Here is a 21501-nt window from a genome sequence, read left to right as displayed (position 1 = left end):
CCACACAACTAGTTTCTCACATTTGCTTTCAATGTGACAAGTTAATTTTATTTTGTGATTGATACATATCCAGCTACAAGAAGTAAGACAATACACAATTTGGTGTTTATATCAGAATAATTCAGCCTTGTCATTGTCACATCCCAAACGCATTACCAAGGTTGATTCTCTCTTCCAATTTAGTTCCTATTAAATCCTAAAACTACCTCAGTTCAAGTCCTTAATATATTTGTTAAAATGCTAATCAACACAATGTTCCATCCAGATTGTGTTCCTTTATGAAGTGAAGTTTTGCAGGAGTCAGATGTCACACTTTGTCAAGCTGGAAACTATAAATCTTGTGTTCTTTGTGCTGTCAGTTCTCATCACACACAACTATTTGGTTCTCTTTTCCCAGTAGCTTCAGATCCATATTGTCATACATTTGCAGACACAGTGGGCCAGATATTCAGCTGGCATAAACCAGCATAGCTCTGGCCTAATGTCTTTCTGTTACTATAATCAAATGATATGAGAGCTCACTGATTTTTAACACTTTTCCTGTGTCAGAAATATACATTTGAATCAAAGATTAAAAAGTCAAGGATCTGACACTTTAGTCTTAATAATCTTTCTAAAATTGGTGTAATGGAGCCAGACATTGTTAATCTATGTTGCAAATCATGTCAGTCACCTCAGCATTTTTGAAGTCTGAGGATGAGTAAGTGTTAGGGGATGTGGACAAGTTATTTTGTATTTAAATCTTTAGTATTGACATTTGTGTGTGGCATTAGAACTGATCTGTCTTTGTATATTGTGTGTTTTTCATTAATCATATTTCTTGAACTTAGAGTTCTTATTGGTTCATTGTCATATCCACATCCTGCTCAAGGATAGAATTCCACTGGTTATGGAAATTGGGTCAGATTTAACAGTGGATGGGATAGTTCCATGAAATGGAGAGTGCAGAGTGAGGCAATAGAAATTGAATATTAAGTGTGGGTGGGCAGTTGTGGCAGAGTGGGGATTAGTATGCATACCTCTCTTAGATTTCCTTTTAATCCAGAGATTAGGATAAACCGAACATATAAAAGGATTAAGCAAATTTGCCTGCTGCTTGGACTGCTGTGGTAACTCTGGAATTAAGGAGGTTATACGTGCTGAAGAGGCAGATTCGCACTTGTGCCACAGTTCTGTTTAGGATAGGGATGAAGGCATCAGGGAGATGGTTCTGGCATTCTTATTACTGGGGCTCTGGTCCTGAATTTTAGAGCTGCTGACAGCTTTATGATCTCCTTCTGGCATGGGTGGGACAAAAGGTATGTTTATATTGCAGCTGGAAGCTAGCACACCAAAAATATCTGTGTGGATATTGCAGCTCAGGCTATCAAGCCCATCTGATCTCCTTGGCTTGGGCAAAGGGGCAGTTTAGTTGTAGTGTGTGGATGGGAGTTCTGAAGATGGAACCTGAGTTCTAGGACCCTGTGTAGTGGGAGGGTCCCAGACAGAGCTGGCTTCAGGCACCACCCAGCAAGCAGCTGCTTGAGGCAGCCAATGATGATGGGTAGCACGTCTGGGTCTTCGGCGGCAATTCGGCAGCGAGTCCCTCACTCCCTCTTGGTGTGAAGGACCTGCCACCGAATTGCTGCCGAACACTGAAGTGGCGGTGGTAGAGCTGCAGATCACAATTGTGGCTTTTTTTTTTCTGCTTAGGGTGGCAAAAACCCTGGAGCCGGCCCTGGTCCCAGAGCTCGGCCTGCAGCCTGATCCTGAACACCTAAATGGCAATTAAACAGTCCTAAGCCCTGCAAGCCTGAATCAGATGGCACAGCTGCAGGTTTTTAGTTGACAGTCTTTTCCCTTTGTTCTCATCCACGAACACTTTGGAGAAGTACTATGCCAAAAAATGTAGAACTTTCACAAAGGCATCAGCATAACTCTGAATGCTAGGAAGGCCAAAGCAATCTCAAACTATTTCAATTTGGAGACTATGGAATTTGTTTGTTTTTTTCTCACTTTAAAATCCTTAAGTAATTGGGGGGAAAACACAATTTATTTCTTTAAAATATTTAGATGGAACTGTGTTACATAATGCTACCGCTTTTAACTTGAACAGTTAGTCAATATTTGGGGATATTGTGGGTTGTTTCTGTTAGGAGAAGAAATTGATGATGGAGGCAGGTATTTCCTTACTACAGTTCTGTTTATTTACAAAATAAGCTCCCGTTTTCCTGAACACAGGAGGACTCAAAGAGCAGGAAACAGTTCCTTTGCTTGCAGTTCCAAGCCTCTTTCAGTCAGCACTCCAACCAAAAAGCTCTTTCTAGCCTTTTTTCTCAGAGCCATGCTCCCAGTGTTGGTTCTGGCTTTCTCTTTGGCTTTCTGCTGCTTCTCTTGCAGCTTCTGCAATGTTCCTCTGCTTCTACACATATGGACATATATCAAAAAATATCCAGTCCTCCTGCATGTGTATTCAGGCCTCAGTGAAAACCCTCCACCCACACCACTCAGACTCCTGACTGGCCTTGCCTCTGATTTGTGCTTGGAGTGGTGGCTCTTATTGTTTCACCTGTCTCAATGGTTTCTTACCTTTACCCTGAATGAAGGATGGCTGTTATGCCTATTGGTAAAAACAGTTTAAAAATAATGTACCCCCTGAGGAATAATCACACTTTCTCATTATATAAGGAAAAAGAGAAACTATTAAATTCAATAGCAACAGATTTAAAACAGATAAATAACATGTCCTCTTTGCATAACTTAGTATTATTATGGCAAATATTTGAACAGATGCTTTTGATAATAAGACTTGACATAATTTTTTGCCATGAAGGTAAAAAGTGCTAAAGCCTTCAATCTGTGCTTCAGAATGTGACCTAATGTTAGGAAGAAATTCCCTTCCCTGTCTCCTAGCACTATGTGAGTGGCATGGTGTGGTAAGAAACATTTTTCTATTCTTTGACACATCTCGGAAAGGCCACTTCAGTGGACAGGATCTCAGAGAAGAGGGACATTCATATTTTTGGTATGGCATATTGTGTTTGTAATTTGTGGATATAATCTGCCTTTTTTTTTTGCAAATTTTTTGTTATGAGAACCATTTCAATTCAGTTTCTAGCAAGAGTGTGTTGTATTTATAGTTTATGGCATAAAGACTTTGGGCTAAATCCTCAGCTGCTGTCAATTAGCATGGCTCCCCTGAAGTCAAAGCAGTTGGCACCATTTGAGGATGTGGCTGAGTGCAGTTGTGAAGACGTGTATGTGTGTACATACAAAAACAAGTACATTTGTCTTAAATATGTGTGTTATATCAATTACATGATATGCATGACTCATGAGGAGATGAAGTGTCCACTCATTCTCTGGGTATACTGCAAGAAGGACAGGAGACTTGTTATGGGTTTTAATCAGGCCGCAACTTTATTATGTAGATGTCTGGGACTATCCGACACATAAAGTGTACAATGCAGGCAAATCCATGCTTATTCAAATCAATTCTCTGGTGCTTCCACCAGCCCTCCTTTGTTTCCATCCAGGTCCCCCAGCCACCCCATGGCTTGGACCTTACCATCCACCAGCCTCATAAGAGGGTTAAGGAGGGCTATGAGGGGGCTGGCGGAGGGTTTGGCTCCCTGCTGTACCAATCATAGGAGTCCTTGAACCCTGTCCCCTGTTCTGTTCCTTTATCCAGTACCTCCTTTTAAGTCCTTTACCAGGCCATTTATCTGGTCACTGGCTGCCCTCTCTATGGAGGACCTGCACTGAACATCCACCCAACTTTACAAAACAAATTGCAACATATGGCCTGCCACCTTTTCTATTCACCACTGTGGGGAAGGTGAAAAAACCACACTTCACCACAGCCAATTCTGGTGGTGAGGGAAAAATTCCTTCCCAGCCGCCCTTTAAAAGGGGCAACTAGCATAATGCCCACAGCAGGTCCTAACCCAGCCTGCCATTTGCCTCCACTAGAGGAGGAAGGGTGGGTGCTGGCTTCCATGCTGCTTGGACATAGAGACTTGCTCCACCCAGATTTCGTACCTTTATGCACATTCCGGGGGTGGGGGTGGGGGTGAGTCATTGCTGCAAAGCTGACCAACGAGCACCTTTTACAGCAGTTTCTGACCTACTTCCTTTCTCCTCCTCCCATCCCCAACCACAAAGCAAAGCTGCCCTTCTTTGGGTAAGCCCAGACAAATTCTGCTCCCCTTTAATTATGGTGCAGTCAAAGTAGTGGTTGACAAAGCCATGTATTCTGTATATTTATGTATTCTGAATATGCCACATTTAACAAAATCTGATTTTGAAATGTTTTATAAAAATATTCTTTTACTACTATAACAAGACTTCCCTAATATCATGAATCAAACTGTAGATGTCTGGGTTAAAAGAAAAATAACTAACTGTTAGAAACTTCTAATTTTTAGCACCTTTAACATTGTCAACCTCCACCTTTACTCCTTGTTCCACTCCCGCTGCAGCAACTCCATCTGGAACTTGAGCTCTGTGCCTAACATAGGGGCCTGGGAGCATATTAAATGTACTTAGAATATAGAAATTCTGGCGACGTTCAGCGCAGATGGACTGTTCAGAGATTTTAGCAGCAAATCTCTAACAAGCTCCATTGAACATGAGCAAATGGCAATTTACAGACACAACTTGGCCAATTCTGGGCGAGTATTCAGGACAGACTGATCCCCTTGCCAAATTTCAAATTCCTGCTCCAAAACATGGAGCATTAGAGTTCTTTATATTACAACAAATAAACCATTTTTCTGTTTAACCATTGTCAAAGCTACTTATCTTTTCCTAACCTTATTCCCAAATAGTATAATTGCTTTAGCTGAAACAATCTAGTAAAAATTTAGCCTGAGACAGACAAACTGGAATAAAAAAGTTCACTCCAGATAGTTGAAATTCAGCAAGATTATTGGCGATTCAAGTTGAATGGAAAGTGCTATGCCATCTTAACTATAGGCATCACTACCAGCTCCACCTTTACTTCACCTTTTAGCATCTTATTTGAGATATGTAACTGCATAATAATAATAAAACATCACTATTACTTTCTGTAAAGACACCAAATCATTTCACGCAGGCCAAAAAGAGAGCTGTACTAAAACATGGATTACGATTAGAGCATATCTAATATGTATTTCCAGACAACAATACGACAGCACAACCCATAATCAACAAGCATTGCTGAAGAATCAGGAATATTATCAAGCGCCATGCAGCAAGTACCTCTGCACATCCTCAAATACGACAGACTAACTCAGGCACATGCCCAAGACACAAACTAACAATTATCTCTATTAACATTGTGGTTGAAGGATTATCTGTTATCCCTTTATTCTTTTACCCCAAAAGCTGGAAGCAGATAATAGTCTGAAAGCAGATGGTTCTGTATTTTAAACAGCTAATGTTAACAACCCAAAACACCCGCAAAACAGAGGATATTTATTGTGGGTATACAAAACTCAAAAAATAAGATTAACCTCAGACTACATCTGGCATGTCTTCAAGGGAATAAGTCAGACGGTTTAGTTTGGTTGAGCTATCTGTATATGAAGACAACATTGCTGTAAATGCTTATTAGTCAATGCTGGCTGGCAGGCAGCCATACAGGAAAAACAGGTGGTCACATCAGGTAGAAAAATGTTGGAATAGGAAAAATATTTGGTAGTCATTTATTGAATGAGAGGTGGTGTTCACTGGGAGAAACAGTTATTTTCCTAATTTGCCTAGGGCTGCAAAAGGTCTTGAACTATATTGACAGTAACTTCAGTAAGAGACAGAAGGTAGAGAAATAGACATCAGTTGGGGAGTACTTAAACTGGTTTGGTGAATCTCTGAAAGTCAATGAGTGTTTCTGGGACCTCAGCTATGTTGGGCGATATACCCCATCAAAACAATGTGAACCACTAGATATTGTAGCAGAACACTAGTTGGAAACAATGAAAGCAAACTAACTTTCTTCAGAATACTGAGTTTTCCCTTTTTGTGTGCAGGATTCTTCAGGATCTGCCTTCTGGTGCTTCCTGACATAAATATTGTTGCTAAGGCAATATTTTTAGTAACTGAGTACTAGAATTTCAATGGAACTTAGGCTATTTCAAAAACTTTACTTGTGGAGAATAAGGCCCTGATATTATTCTCCTGAATTTTAACTGGGATGATGATTACTATTTTTTTAAAGTGCCTTAATTTACAGCCAGCGCTGTATAATTTATTTCAATTTTGGCAGAAAAAAATTCTCTTTCTCTGTTGACAAGCCTCCTTAGTGTGTAGCTTATACCTTGAGAATTCCTTTAAAAAATAATAATAATGATGAAGAAAGTTTAAGTCTCCAGTCATCTGACAACTGATTTTAGGTATATCAGAGATGAAGAACTGTTTTGATGATAGTATTTAAATCTCAAAAAAAAAAATTAGCATTAAACTACATTTTGATCCTGTTCCCCAGATATCAACTAGGGGTGGGATTTTCAAAAGCACTTAGAGCTGGCTGATGTCTCTGCTTTCACTGAAGTCAGATTCCCAGTGACTTAAGTGGGAGCAGAGATAAGCCAATGCTAAATAATCCAGGTGAATCTGGTAAACTCTTATCTTTTCTTCCCATTTTACTTCTTAAAAGTGGCAAAGAAAGTATGAAGGCTTTATATTCTGGTTACTATCTTTGTTTTTAAAGTATGAAAATTCAAAAATCATACATCCACTTCCTTTCAAATTTGGTAGAAAAATGCCAACTTGCTCCCTGGTACAAGCTGTCATGTTTGATTTTCCTTTGTTTGTGGATTTGTTTTGGACCAGGATTACAGTGGAAACTCAGTTGCAACTAGACTTGGTTTAAAAAAACACCCTCCCCCCCAAAAAAAAGAAACCTAAGGCTTTAAAGTGTTGGTGAGAAAATGTCAATTCTGACAAACTTTAATCTTCCTGCACTAAACTTTCAAACAAATTTTCATTTTGATAGACACTTCAAAACAAAGTGAAAACTTTTCCTTTTTGTTTTGACTTAAAATATTTTGTTTCAGTTTATTGATTTAGAAGAAAAAAAATAACACTAAGTCAAAATGACTGTTGGAATCAACTTTCCATGTTCAGTGAATCAGGTTGGAATTTCACACAGGAAAACTTTTTTTTTTAAACCAATTTTATATTCAAACCATCTCTGATTGCAACCTTAACTATTAGGGCTGGCAAGCCATTAAAAATATTCCTGATTAATTGTGCTATTAAACAACAATAGAATACCATTAATTTAAATATTTTTGGTTGTTTTCTATATTTTCAAATACATTGATTTCAATTACAACACAGAATACAAAGTGTACCTGCTCACTTAATATTTATTTTTAATTACAAATATTTGCATTGTAAAAAACAAAAGAAATAATATTTTTCAATTCACTTAATACAAGTACTGTAGTGCAATCTCTTTATCATGAAAATTGAACTTACAAGTGTAGAATTTTGTACAAACCTCCCCCGCATTCAAAACCAAAACAATGTAAAACTTTAGACCCTACAAGTGCACTCAGTCCCATTTCTTGTTCAGCCAGTTGCTCAGACAAACAAGATTGTTTTCATTTGCAGGAGATAATGCTGCCCGTTTCTTGTTCACAGTGTCACCTGAAAGTGAAAATAGGTGTTCGCATGGCACTGTTCTAACCAGTATCACAATATAGTTATGTGCCATATGTGCTAAAAATTCATGCTTCTATCACCACTGCAGAGGAAATGCGTCCATGCTTATAACAGGTTCTGCTTGATAACGATCCAAAGCAGTGTGGACTGACACATGTTCATTTTCATCATCTGAGTCAGATGACACCAGCAGAAGGTTAATTTTCTTTTTTGATGGTTTGGGTTCTGTAGTTTCTGCATCGGAGTGTTGCTCCTTTAAGATGTCTGAAAGCATACATCACACCTTGTCCCCTCAGATTTTTAAAGGCACTTCAGATTATTAAACCTGAGGTCGAGCGCTGTAGCTGTCTTTAAAAATCTCACATTGGTATCTGCTTTGCATTTTGTCAAATCTGCAGTGAAAGTGTTTTTAAAACAAACAACATGTGCTGGGTCACCATAAAGGACTGCTATGACATGAAATATATGGCAGAATGAGTGTAAAACAGAACAGAAGACATACAATTCTCCCCTAAGGAGTTCAGTCACAAATGTAATTAACACATTATTTTTTTAACAAGCATCAACATGGAATGATGTCCTCTGGAATGGTGGCTGACGCATGAAGAAGCATATAAATATTTAGCCGATCTGGCACGTAAATACCTTGCAATGCCAGCTACAAAAGTGCCATGCCTCTTCTCACTTTCAGGTGACCTTATAATTAAGAAACAGGCAGCATTATCTCCCTTGAATGTAAACAAACTTGTTTCTCTTGGCAATTGGCTGAATAAGAAATAGGATTGAGGGAATTTGTAGGCTCTAAAGTTTTACATTGCGACTCAAAAACAAAACAGTTATGTAACAAAAAAAAATCTGCCTTTCTAAATTGTACTTTCATGATAAAGAGAATGCACTACAGTACTTGTATGTCGTGTACTGAAAAATAGTATTTCTTTTATCATTTTTACAGTGCAAATATTTATAATAAAAATAATAAAGTGAGCACAGTACACTTTGTATTCTGTGTTGTAATTGAAATCAATATATTTTAAAACTTAGAAAAATATCTAAAATATTAAATAAATTTCAGTTGGTATTCTGTTTAATAGTGTGATTAAAACTGTGATTAATTGTGATTAGTTTCTGAGTTAATCATGTGAGTTAATGCGATTGACAGGCATATTAACTATAAATTGGCTACCATTAGACAGTTTCAGTTAGGAGTCTTTTGTTTACACAGTCCCATATATTACTTGTAACCCAGATGTTGCTACTTTGGGCTACTGTTTGACAAGGTGTAGAGGACTGTAAACTGATTGAAAATAGCTTCACTCTTCTTTTGTTGACTAAGTTGAATGTTTACTTTTTACACTATAACCAGCATTTTCAGTGAAAATAAGGCTAGTTTTGATTTGTGTCTCCTTAATGCAGGTACCATATCTTCCTTACATAAAAAAAACAACAACAACACAGAATACAAGATAGGGCTGAAACAACAGGGAACTAAAACATATATGGAAGTGAAAGTTTTTTAACACTCTTCAGTACTGACTTTTAAGCTGATGGTGTCTGTTCTTTAACTGATGTGCAGTGATAACATTTCTGAAAAAAATTCCTGGAGTAAAGTCAAAGCATAGATATCCTTTCAATTATTTGGGATAGCCTTAGCAATCTGGTTGTTAAACCCTAAACTGACTCCTGTTGAAATCATTGGCAAAATTTCCCATGGAAGTAGGATTTGGCCTCTAACTTTAGTGTTGTCGTTTTTAAATCTCCTCATATATTAGAGTATTTTGAAGCCAACCCCAATAACATAGTGAATATTAATGTTTTAAACATCACAGTTAAACAAATCATATTTCAATTAAAGTCTCAGTCCAGAACAGTCTATACTAAATCAATGTATTACATTTGGAGGGTTCTACCCTCCATTGATAAATGAACAATTTATGTGGGCAACTAATCATTAAGGTTCAATAAATGGCTGTAATGTGCTTAATTCCCCTGCATATTGATAGGAGTGTAGCCCCTTTAATAGTTACTATCATACTCCTCTGCATTCAGAGTGACTGAGCAATATAAAGATACAGTTTGTATAAATGTCAGACCCTCTGAAATTTTACAACCTACTGGGCCAGAGTGTGTGCCAGGAACAAAAGGAATTCTACAGCAGCTTTTTATCAGTCCTTTGCCATTTCTTCAGCAATGGTGCTGTGTGCCTGCTGATTCCACTGCTGGCTGCTCAGCTGTCTACACCCAAAAGAGCATCCACACTTGACTGCTCACCATCCATTGCTAGCTACTAAAAAAAAACATGCTGTGTTCTTTGAGGCATATTTTATATTCATTCCATATGGAATTCTCCTTGCTATCAATGGGAGTTTCTTATAAGGAAAGAGGGTGAAATATGCACCTTTTTGTGTGTTTATATGTATTCTAGTAGAACTGGTCAAAATAAGTTAGGAGGGAAAAAGCAGTTTTACACTGAAAAATACAGTTTTGTCAAAAAATAAATGTTGCACAGAAAAGTGTAGATGTTAATTAACTTTTTAATGGGGAAAAGTCAAACCTTTCTTTTAGATTTGTGTATATTAAAGTGTGTGTGTGTGTGTAAGTAAAATATCTAAACAAAATGTTTCAACTCTATCAAAATGAAACATTTCAGGGGTCCCAAATAATATTTTAAATATTCATCCTGTGGAAAAGTTTGTCTTTTTGTTCTAATTTGGAACAAAATATTTTTGAATTTCAAACTATAACAATATAAAACTTTTAAAATATATATTTAACATTTCTTTCTATGACAGTTTTTGCTAAACTAAGTCAATCTGGTCTCATCAATGACTGATGCAGAGTTTTAAATTGTCTGGTGCGCTCTCATATTTTTGCAGATAGATAATCTGAGCATTGTGAGCCTGATCTAAAGTCCACTGAAGTCAATGGAAAGATAGTGATCTGGGCACATAATCAGCTGGTTGAGGGTCCAGCTATGCAGGTATCGAGTCTATTTCAACCAGTTTTACTAAACTTTTCATGAATCTATAAGCTGTTTTGCCACATTGGTAACATCTGTGGAAGAAGATAAACTAGGGCAACTTCATGAGAAGTTCTAGAAACTTGGTTGCTTTCCCCCAAATGCCTTCAATTCTACACTAAGGTAAAGGAAACAAATCAGTATGCAGCTGTTCACAGAAGGAATAAAAAAATGAGAAAAGAAGCAAGGAGCAAGATACTTAGAGGCCCTGAACAGTGTGAATGCTTGTCTCCAACTGACATTCAGAATAGATTTCCAAAGCATCCCAAATACCGAAAGAAAAGCCATCTTGAATATTAAACAGGATTTATTTTATCTTGAGAGAGTAGATTGATTACAATAAAAACAGTTTAATAATGGATTTGATTCTTAAACTACTTGATAAAAGTAATAACACAAGACAAGTTGAATAGTTATAAAAGTGTTACCATGCTCCCCATGCCTCACAACTCACCAGAGATATTTGAGTATGAATGGAGGGAGACAGCTAGGGTGGAAGTGGTGTGCTGGTAATACAAATTGCACCAGTAGAAAATTTAAATGTGGCTCTTCCTCTGTATGTCCAGAATTTTAGTAAAAATATTCCTTATGAAGAGTGTAATAACACTCACAGCAGCTGTGTTTTACCCTAATTTTTTTATTGTAAAAGATTACATTTTTAAGCTTTTCAAAACCCCAAACTAGGACTTTGAATAAAAATTAAAAGGTTGAGGGTCAGATATTCAGCTGATATAAATTATCACAGCTCGATGGAGTGACAGGCACCAACTCCGTGGGTGCTCTGCACCCACCGGCAGCCAAGCTCCCCACCACATAGCAGCTCACCTCACCTCATCTCTGCCTCCACCCAGCACTTGCCACGCAAAACTGCTGTTTCATGGTGTAACAAGCTCTGAGATGGAGCAGGAGCAGTGGGAACATGGCACGCTCAGGGGAGGAGGTGGGGAAGAGGCGGGGCCGGGGTGTGGATTTGGGTAAGGAGTCCAATAGGAGCGGGGGGGGGAGGAATTGGGGTGGGGAGTTTGGGGAAGGGGTTGGAATGAGGATGGGGCAGGAGTGGGAGAGGCCAGGCAAGGGTGCAGTCAGGGCGGGGCTGGGGGCAAGGACAGGTTGAGCACCTACCAGTGCCAGCAGAAGCTGATGCCTATACTGGACTTGTCATGGAAGGCTATGTGAAGTTTTTTGGTGGTAGGGAAGTTGGTCTAACTTTAATGAATTTTTTTACAAATGTAAAGACACTGCAGCCCTTCAATTGACCAGCCCTCACCCACGCACCCTCCTCTCCTCTAGCAATTTAACATCCTTCTGTTATTTCAAAGTTATAGTTGTGCCAAAGGGAAAGAATTAGAGATAAAGAATTCTGCTTAACAGTGCTCATTGTCATGTTGGTTGGTGAAGTATTCATGAGAATTTTCACTGAGGTATGGACCCATGTGACTGTGTGCCTGAAGGCTGGGGCCATGCAGTGCTTCTCTAGCAGAGGTCAGAAGTGGCTGCAGCAGCTACAGAGCAAGAGACTTGCATGTATTCCCCTTGCTCTGTATGCTGCCATCTCAAAGCAGGGAGTGAGGGGAGCCCTCAGAGCGACAGTTCCCATGCTGCTTGAAATACCCACATTCAGAGCACCCACATGTTTTCAGGGAGAGAATGTGTTTTGCGTTTTCAGAACTGAAGACCGCTCTTTATGCAATTAGTGAGATAAACAATCCTTCACTAGGAATGGATTTCTATGGAATATGCTATGGAATTTCAACAAGGTTTGGCCATCTTTGAAAATATCATGAGTATATAAATGAGTGGTTTCCTCCTATAGAGAGTTTTATATCCCTTGAGGTCCAGACTGGTAATAGATCAGTAGGGTCAAAATTTCCATTAGTGTAAACTGGTGTACTTCCATTGACTTCAGTGGAGCTGTGCCATCTTACACCAGCAGAGAATTTGATCCTTAATATTGAAAGGTCTTGTTACTTACCCTTATCGCTATGTAACACGCTATAACTCACAGCATTGAACTCTTCATGTTCTGATATATCAGTGACCAAATGTTCCTCTATCTGGTTTCCAGGAAAGGAGGTGTCAGTAATTTTAAATCATCTCAGATTAGTTATAGGCTATTGGTTTAGGGAACAGATGGAGTGATTGGAAATGACAAAAACAGTGAGTCATCAGAATCCCTTTTAGGGATAGTCATCGAGATTTTTGTCTTCAAAATAACCTCGCCTGTAAATATGCCACATTGTCCATGAAAAGATACTGGTAATTGACCAGCATATAGAGTAGGCAAGTATGGTGGTCATATCTTGGTCTAGAAATTTCAGAAATATTTATACCATAATTCTCAGCATGGAGGTAATAGGCCTACATTACCTACAGATATGTGAGACATTTTTTAAGACAACTTACCTGTCAAACCCATGTGAACAGCCACTCTGAATGGCTTTATATCAGAACATATCCGAAAGAGGAACTACTTGGAGTGCCTTGTGCATGTCAAGAATCTTCTCATGTCTGATATGGTATTACCCTCAAATACTCATCGGAGCAGGTAAAGGCATGTTTATAGTTGCAGAAAGCATCATTCCTGAAGCTATACAGCTTTTGGCTTGTCAGATTTCACAAGCTAAGGACAGTCTGATTTGATAAGTACTTGCATGGCAAACCTCCAGCAAAAACACAAGATCCTGCAGGAAACGTTGTTGGGGAATGATTAGGTGGCACTTTCACTTGAACTGGTATTGATCAGTCCCCCAGCATGGAAATGTGCTGCTGAAGATGCTATCTATCAAATGAAACACAAAACCCTAAGTCCTGATGGAAAAGATAAACATACCATTTCTTTAAATTTGCAGCCTGAGGCCAGGCAAAAGGGGTCTGGGAAGTGTTCTAGGCCGAAGTTCTATAGAGAAGCAGGAGCATAGAGTCAGTAGCTTAGGGATAATTCTGTCTTCTATATTCTAATAAAGTTCTTTGTTGTAAGAAACGAGTTTTTTCTGTGATGTTTTTCAAATGTATTTCAATTGGATACAACATTTAATAATAAACTATGTCCATATTAATAATAAATGAACTGCTCTAAACTACATTTTAATGGCCTTTATAGGCACTCTTTTACCACTGAGGCTGCTTTGTTTCACTGCTGGGCATATTTGATGCTGATGGGCAGCAGATATTTTAGTTAAGATTAAGAAGTATTTCTGTTCTAACAAGGAGTATACTTACACATACACATACAGGCCATGCTCATTCTAGCAGCTGTTCTCAGGCAGATCCTCTGTTTATGCAGATCCCCTCTGTCTTAAGAGCTATACAAGGTCACAGGGATCAGCCCATGTGGGTCAGGCCCATAGTTTTGTGAAATGTCTTGTGATTATTCAGTGAAATATTAGGTAGGAATTTTCAAAAGAGCCTAAAGGAGTTAGGCCCCAAACCCGCTTAAACGTGATTTGAAATCCCAGTGGTGGAAAGCAAATAGGTGTACACTACTGACATAACCTTATTCCCAGATTTGGACCTTAGCGTCCAAAATATGGGGGTTAGCATGAAAACCTCCAAGCTTAGTCACCAGCTTGGACCTGGTACCTGCTGCCACCACCCAAAAAATTAGAGTGTTTTGGGGCACTCTGGTCCCCCTGAAAAACCTTCCCTGGGGACCCCAAGACCCAAATCCCTTGAGTCTCACAACAAAGGGAAATAATCCTGTTTCCCTTCCCCCCTCCAGGTGCTCCTGGAGAGATACACAGACACAAGCTCTGTGAAACTACACAGAGTGATTCCCCCTCTCTGTTCCCCAGTCCTGGGAACAAAAAGGACTTTCCTATTCCCCAGAGGGAATGCAAAATCAGGCTAGCCAATTCAACACACACAGACCTCCCCTGATTCCTTCCTCCCACCAATTCCCTGGTGAGTACAGACTCAATTTCCCTGAAGTAAAGAAAAACTCCAACAGGTCTTAAAAGAAAGCTTTATATAAAAAAGAAAGAAAAAATACAAATGTTCTCTCTGTATTAAGATGATACAACACAGGGTCAATTGCTTAAAAGAATATTGAATAAACAGCCTTATTCAAAAAGAATACAAATCAAAGCACTCCAGCACTTATATTCATGCAAATACCAAAGAAAAGAAAACCATAGAACTTACTATCTGATCTCTTTGTCCTTACACTTAGAAACAGAAGATTAGAAAGTAGAACTACTTCTCCAAAGCTCAGAGGAAGCAGGCAGACAGACAAAAGACTCAGACACACAATTCCCTCCACCCAAAGTTGAAAAAATCCGGTTTCCTGATTGGTTCTCTGGTCAGGTGTTTCAGGTGAAAGAGACATTAACCCTTAGCTATCTGTTTATGACAACTACTATGCATATTTTCTGCTTTACTCTTCAACATATACCACTAGTGTGTAGCAAACACTAGAGAATTCTGAAAGTACTAAGGCCAGGCTTCATAATCAGACTAGGAATTGACTAATGTTAACATGCAGAACAGCTTATGTTTGAAGATGACACCAATTTCTTGTTGTCTAAAATAATCCTTCACAGATTCCCAAAAGGTGTTGTGCAGACAAAATGATACAGTCCTGATGGAAAAGATAAACATACTATTTCTTTAAATTTGCAGCCTGAGGCCAGGCAAAAGGGGTCTGGGAAGGGTTCTAGGCCGAAGTTCTATAGAGAAGCAGGAGCAAGGGGCAAGACAAAGATGCCACATTTATTATGATAACAATTTGATTTATGACCAATAATTAATATCTTAATCCTTATACACACACACACACACACACACACACACACACACACACACACACATCCATCAGATGTTCTGCAGCTGCTGTATAGTTACCAGTCCTGGACATAGCTTGAGTTCATGGCTTGATTTTGCAGCTTGGGTTCGTAGCTCGTGCTGGCTAACTGGCCAGGAAAGCTGGGCACAAGGACAAGCTGGGTCTCTGTTGGCCATGCACCAATGCCCTTCCATGTTGACAGCAGAATGTTGCCCTCCAAAGTCTTCCATCTCACCCATCCTTTTTGTAGGCTTTAGTTTGAATCCAGAGTCTATAGGTCTTGCTGTGTCACGCTGCCTCTGGGTTTGATCACCCGTCAATTGCAGGCGTGACTTTTAGCCTTGGACCTGGCTTTGATCTTCCTTCTATTGTAGCTTTTCTTTTCAGGGTGGACTCTTCTTACTTTGTTAGGGCTCTTGTCTGCATCTTCAGCCGGTGGTGTTTGAACTCTATTTCATCAGGACAGGCTGGGGCAGGAGGTTGATTCCATCATTCAGACATACCTCAGTCACACATCTAAACTAAACTAATAAGAATACAGTAGGATTTGCAAAAATGAAGGTTGGAAGAAGCTTTTACAAAATGGAGTGAGTGTTTTAAAATGAGGGTTGAATTACAATATGGCAAACAGTGAACAGAACTTACAATATAGACAAGTGTAGTGGATGGCAATCAGTAAACAGAAGTTATATTGATAAAGTGAACAATTAAAAACAATTTCATTCATCATTTCTACAAAGGGAATTCAAAACTGGTTACATATATAATAATAAAAAAATAAAATGTAGAAACTGCACTGTGGGTGGGGAAGGGGTTTTTCTAAATTGGATTAATCAGTTGTTAAGTCCAGAGACAAAGTTACTGATATACAAGTATAAAAAATATAAAATGAGTCACACAATGGGAAATGGAATGCACTACCTTGCAAGAGTCTGAATTTGAGATTCTGGCTCAGTACTTCATTCTTGAGCAGCAGAGGCCCCTTTGTGGAGGTCGCAAACTAAGCCATAGGATGGAGACAGGTGCTGTGATGCTCTGAGCCTTTTGGCCACTGCAGAAGGAGCATTGGTGGAGCTCAAAGAGAATGTTAGAAGTCTCAGAACTCTGAGAACAAAATAGTAGATTGCTACAGGAGAAAAAGGTAAGCTTACCTATGTTGGTAACGCAGTATATTCAGAAGATGCACCACAGATATTTTTATTTGAATCAGACATAGATTCTGTGTTTGCTTATGGAGACCAAATCCAAGTCCTAACCCCCTCCATCCAAAATACTCAGAAACTTGACAATATGTGGTCTAAAATGCCATTTAAGATAATGTCTTATGATACACAAACTGTAGCCTAAAACAAATGTCTCTGAACTAAAGAAATTAGTTGTCTCTGAATGGAAATTTTGTCAAATTTTGTTCTCCTATTAACACAGTTACTACAGAACATTAAAACACAATTAAAGCTATAAAAATCCTTTTTCCTCCCAAAAGGAAGTAGTAACATCTGTATAATTTAGGATATATGTCTTCCTTTCTATTCGTTTATAAGCTAGTTGAGCATGCATATCCATATACATTAAGATGTCAAACCTTTTAAAAAGTGTAATAGAGTAAACCTTAAAGTGATATACTTTGCCAAGTATAATATAGTGAGTATTGTCAAGCTTTCCCTTTGTCAGGGCCTACATGTGAGAGAGAAATTCAAAATAAGGGACAAACTATAGCTAAAGAAAATGTGTAAATATTTGAAATGGTGTGGTTAATTTGCTTCCAAGGCCAGAGGGGACTATCTTGTCAGACTTCTTGTATAACACAGACCATGGAACTTCCCCAAAATAATTCCTAGAATATATATTTTTAGAAAAAAAAATCTAGATTTAAAAAAGGTCAGTGATGGAGAATCCATCTTGATGCTTGATAAGTTGTTCCAGCTATTAATTACTCTATTACAAATGTATGTTGTATTTCCAGTCAGAATTTGTCTAGCTTCAACTTTCAGCCTTTGGATCGTGTTATACCTTTCTCTGCTAGATTGAAGACCTACTATTAAAAATTGGTTTCCTATGTAGGTACTGATTGACTGTAATCAAATCCCCCCCTTAACTTTTTCTTCATTAAGCTAAATAGATTTAGCTCTTTAAATCCATCAAAGTAAAACAGGTTTTCTAATCCCTTAATCATTATTGTGTCTCTTCTATGATCCCTCTCTAATTTTTCAACATCCTTCTTGAACTGTGGGTACCAGAACTGAACACAATATTCCAGCAGTACTCACACAAATGCTAAATATAGAAGTAAAATAACCTCTCTACTCCTACTCAGATTCCCCTATTTTTCCATCCAAGGATCATTTTAGCCCTCATGGCTGCAGCACCACAGTAGGAGTTCACTTTCAGCCAATCATCCAGCATGACCCCCAAATCTATTTCAGAGACACTACTTCCCTGGATAGAGATCCTCATCTTATAAATATAATCTATATTCTTTGTTCTTAGATGAATATATTTACATCCAGTCATATTAGAATTCATGTTGTTTGCTAGTGCCCAGCTCACCAAGCAATCCACATCATCATTTACTGGTTACTTGCCCACTTCATTATTTACCACTTCCCCAATTTGTGTCATGTGCAAACTTTATTAAGTGATGATTTTATTTTCATCCATGAAGTACTTTCAGTGATAATCAATGAAACACAGGGTGAAATCCTGGCTCTATTGAAGTCTTGGGAGTGTTGCTATTGGTTTCACCTGTAAAGTTTAAAGTACATTTCTGCTCTGAACTGTGACTGTGTAAAAATAGCATGGTGAGGGTCTATCTCGTAATGATTCCAGACGAAATGTGCTCAGTCAACCACAAGCGTATATTTCTTCTAGCTACCAGACCTAATCAAGCCTCTTTAAGGTGTCTCAAGTTGAACACCCAAGTACTGAGGCCCTCAAAAATCACTTTTAAAAATATTGGTCCTTGGTGTTATACTTACCTACTTTGTATTAGAAATATTTACACTTGAATAGGAACCAGTCATGTTAGCATAACTCTATTATTGCCACTGAAATAATGTGTCTTCATAGTTTATGTTCTGAGTGATTTGCATATATATCTCCAAACTGACTCTCTTTAAAAGATATTTCCTCCACAAAACACCAGTTGCCAGTGGCATGAAGAAAAGTGGGTCAAATGGATCATATATCATTAGAAAAGAAGCAGCTTGACTTTTAACAAGGCTATTCATCTGGTCACCACACCTTCATTGACTGAATGCTTGCACAGACCTTAGATCTTTTAAATTGTTTTTCACAGTCTGCCTATCAAGCAGAAAATTTTACACAATCTGATTAAACAATGCAACAAAGTATTAATGCAAACTGCTACCATAATTTCAATGTACCATGCCCGTTCCACTGTCATTATTACTTTGGAGATAAGAAAAGGCTGTTGCAGAGTAAGTTACACATCAATTATTTGTTAAAGAAATTTTAAGATCTTGGTAGCTATATGCTCTTTCTCTGAGAGTTAGATTGAAAGAGCAGGCTATGGCTTAAAACTGTCACTGCCAGTGATGATATTCAAGGGACTTGAGAAAGAAGCTTTTCTTTTTAAACAAAACAAAACCCTGTATGCAGTCCCAGGCATGTAACCAATTACTTATCTACTTGTCCATCTACCTTTTGTTGTATGAATATTTTTCACAGTATGAATATCTTAAGACCTTCATAGATACTTACTGTAGATTGTCAAATTGCTGTTACTTAAAAAAACAAATGTGATAGCAATTCATAATGGGGGCACTGCTGTCTCAATCACAGTACAGCAACCACTGTGCAGCATGAAAGAGGTGAGGCAGATATCCACAGCAATTATTTTGGCTTTAATGATAATAAACTGTTGGGCAATTTGATAGCTCCATGTGCAGACAGAAATTTGATTTTATAATGTCCTCCTATGAGCGCTGTGAGCTGAACACAAATGCTAGGCACCAAGCGCCAAGATACGCAAAGTATTTGTTTACTTAAACACCTGAAGGGAAAATCTTGGACTTCTTTCTGTAATCCGAGTTTCTATAGTAAATGTGAATATGGTAATTTCATCTCATTTGCACTCATGTCCTCTTTTCTCATCATGTTTAGGGTCTCAGAAACCCAGCTCTACCACATAGATACCCCGTCAAGGTTGCTTTTTCAGGGCAGACATTTTCAGCTACTCGTTTATGGATTTCATTAACTGTCTGTCATTGTTCCTTTCAGATTCTAGACAAGCTGATAAAACCTTGTCAAAGCTTAATGACTCCACATGACAATTGAATCTTTCCTTTTCTCCTTATGCCTTATTGTAACTCTGGTCTTTACTCCTAGATTATTCTGCATTTATATTTGTGTAAGAACTGATTTAGGCACTTTTATAACAATTAAGTGAAAGTAAATGTCTTACCTCATTTGTCCATATGTGTGTTTGTCTCTATCTAATCAATTATCATGTATTTCTGTTCATGTTAAAACAAATGGTTCTTCTGTGAAAGTGCCCTGAAATATCTGAACATTAGTGTCTCCTTCAGACATGCAGACTAGGCATTTTGCTTACACCTTGCTTAACTTGTATATGATTTTACCCATTCCTGTACGTTGTCCTTGAGTGCACTTTTTTCTTTATTTCACTTAGTCACTTTCAGATATCACTACCTTCCACTGCATCTCAGGAATCTCCATAATTCCTTTGGGCAGTCCAAAAACTTTATTTTCTATGGAATCTTATTTAAAAATCCTTGTTCAGACCCAGACCCATTTACTACTTCCACTTCATATTGCAATTAGCAAAACGGTAACAGAGCATAGTCTCTGATCTTCTCCATTTAAGTTGGTGGTAGAACTTACTAGGATCAGGCCACGGAAGGCTAATTCTACGTGCCCCCTTCCTCTTATGAGAAAGAAGCTAATCCTTACATGGCAAGCTCATAATTTCCCCTAGTATCTCTGGTTTGTTGTGGAAGCTCAACGCTTTCATTCTAAGTGTGTCCAGTGCCTAGCACCATGGGGTCTCAGACTTGACTAGGGCCTCAAAGCATCATTGTAGTAAAAATGCATAATAACTTTTAAACCTGCATGGGACATGCTTTATAAAACTCAGCTGAGGATTTTTTATTTTTTTTTTGGGCAGGGGCGGCTCTAGCTTTTTTGCCACCCCAAGCATGGCAGTCAGGCAGCCTTCGGCGGCTTGCTTGGGAGAGGTCCGTCGGTCCCGTGGATTCAGTGTACCCACCGCCGAAATGAGGCCAAATCAGCAGGACCGGCAGATCTCCTGCAGGCAAGCCGCCAAAGGCTGCCTGTTTGCAGCCCTTCCAGGGATTGGCAGGGCATGCCCCGCGGCTTGCTGCCCCAGGCACGCGCTTGGAGCGCTGGTCCCTGGAGCCACGTCTGGTATGGGGGTTTGAAGTATCCTGTTATGGATCTATTGGTTAGTTGGTTCCCTAGTTTTCCTTGTTCTTTTAGTGCTGCAGGTAAAAGCAAGGTAGCTGATGGAGAAGAAGAGGGAGGTGTTTCAAATCTGAAAAGTTTTTCTTATTACTAAAATTACTTTTCCCTCTGTTTCTAGAATATACAATAGAATAAGTTTCAGTCAAGGCAGAGTTTTAAAATTACATTATTTTATAGCTTGGAAGACAGAGATATAGGTATTTGCAGAGGCAAAGGGAAAAACTGGCATTGTCTGATATCAAAAGGATTTCAATATTAAGCCCCAAGAGGGGAACACAGAAAAATATTGCTAGAGCATACATGGCACTATTTCAGGTATGCACCATTAATCCTGATAAAGACCCACAATATGGGAGGGTTGCGGGTTAACAAGAATAATGTGATGTTTGGTGGAGTTCTCCAGTAGTTTAGTAACAGCTTGTAGAAGAATAAATTTGCCCAGATCACAGGAACCAATCTTTCTTTTTTTACAAAAGTGGATTTTTTTGCTATCTTATTTATTTTAAATTTATTGTTGAGATATGGCTTTTTTTAGATTTGGAAAAGCAGTCACAAACCTAATTGCAAAAAAATGGGGCAACTGTTAATCTTCCTAGGAACAATGGGAACAGCG

The sequence above is a fragment of the Gopherus evgoodei genome, chromosome 1 (assembly GCF_007399415.2).
Source record: "Gopherus evgoodei ecotype Sinaloan lineage chromosome 1, rGopEvg1_v1.p, whole genome shotgun sequence".
NCBI lineage: Eukaryota > Metazoa > Chordata > Testudines > Testudinidae > Gopherus > Gopherus evgoodei.
Note: the sequence above shows the minus strand (reverse complement) of the source record.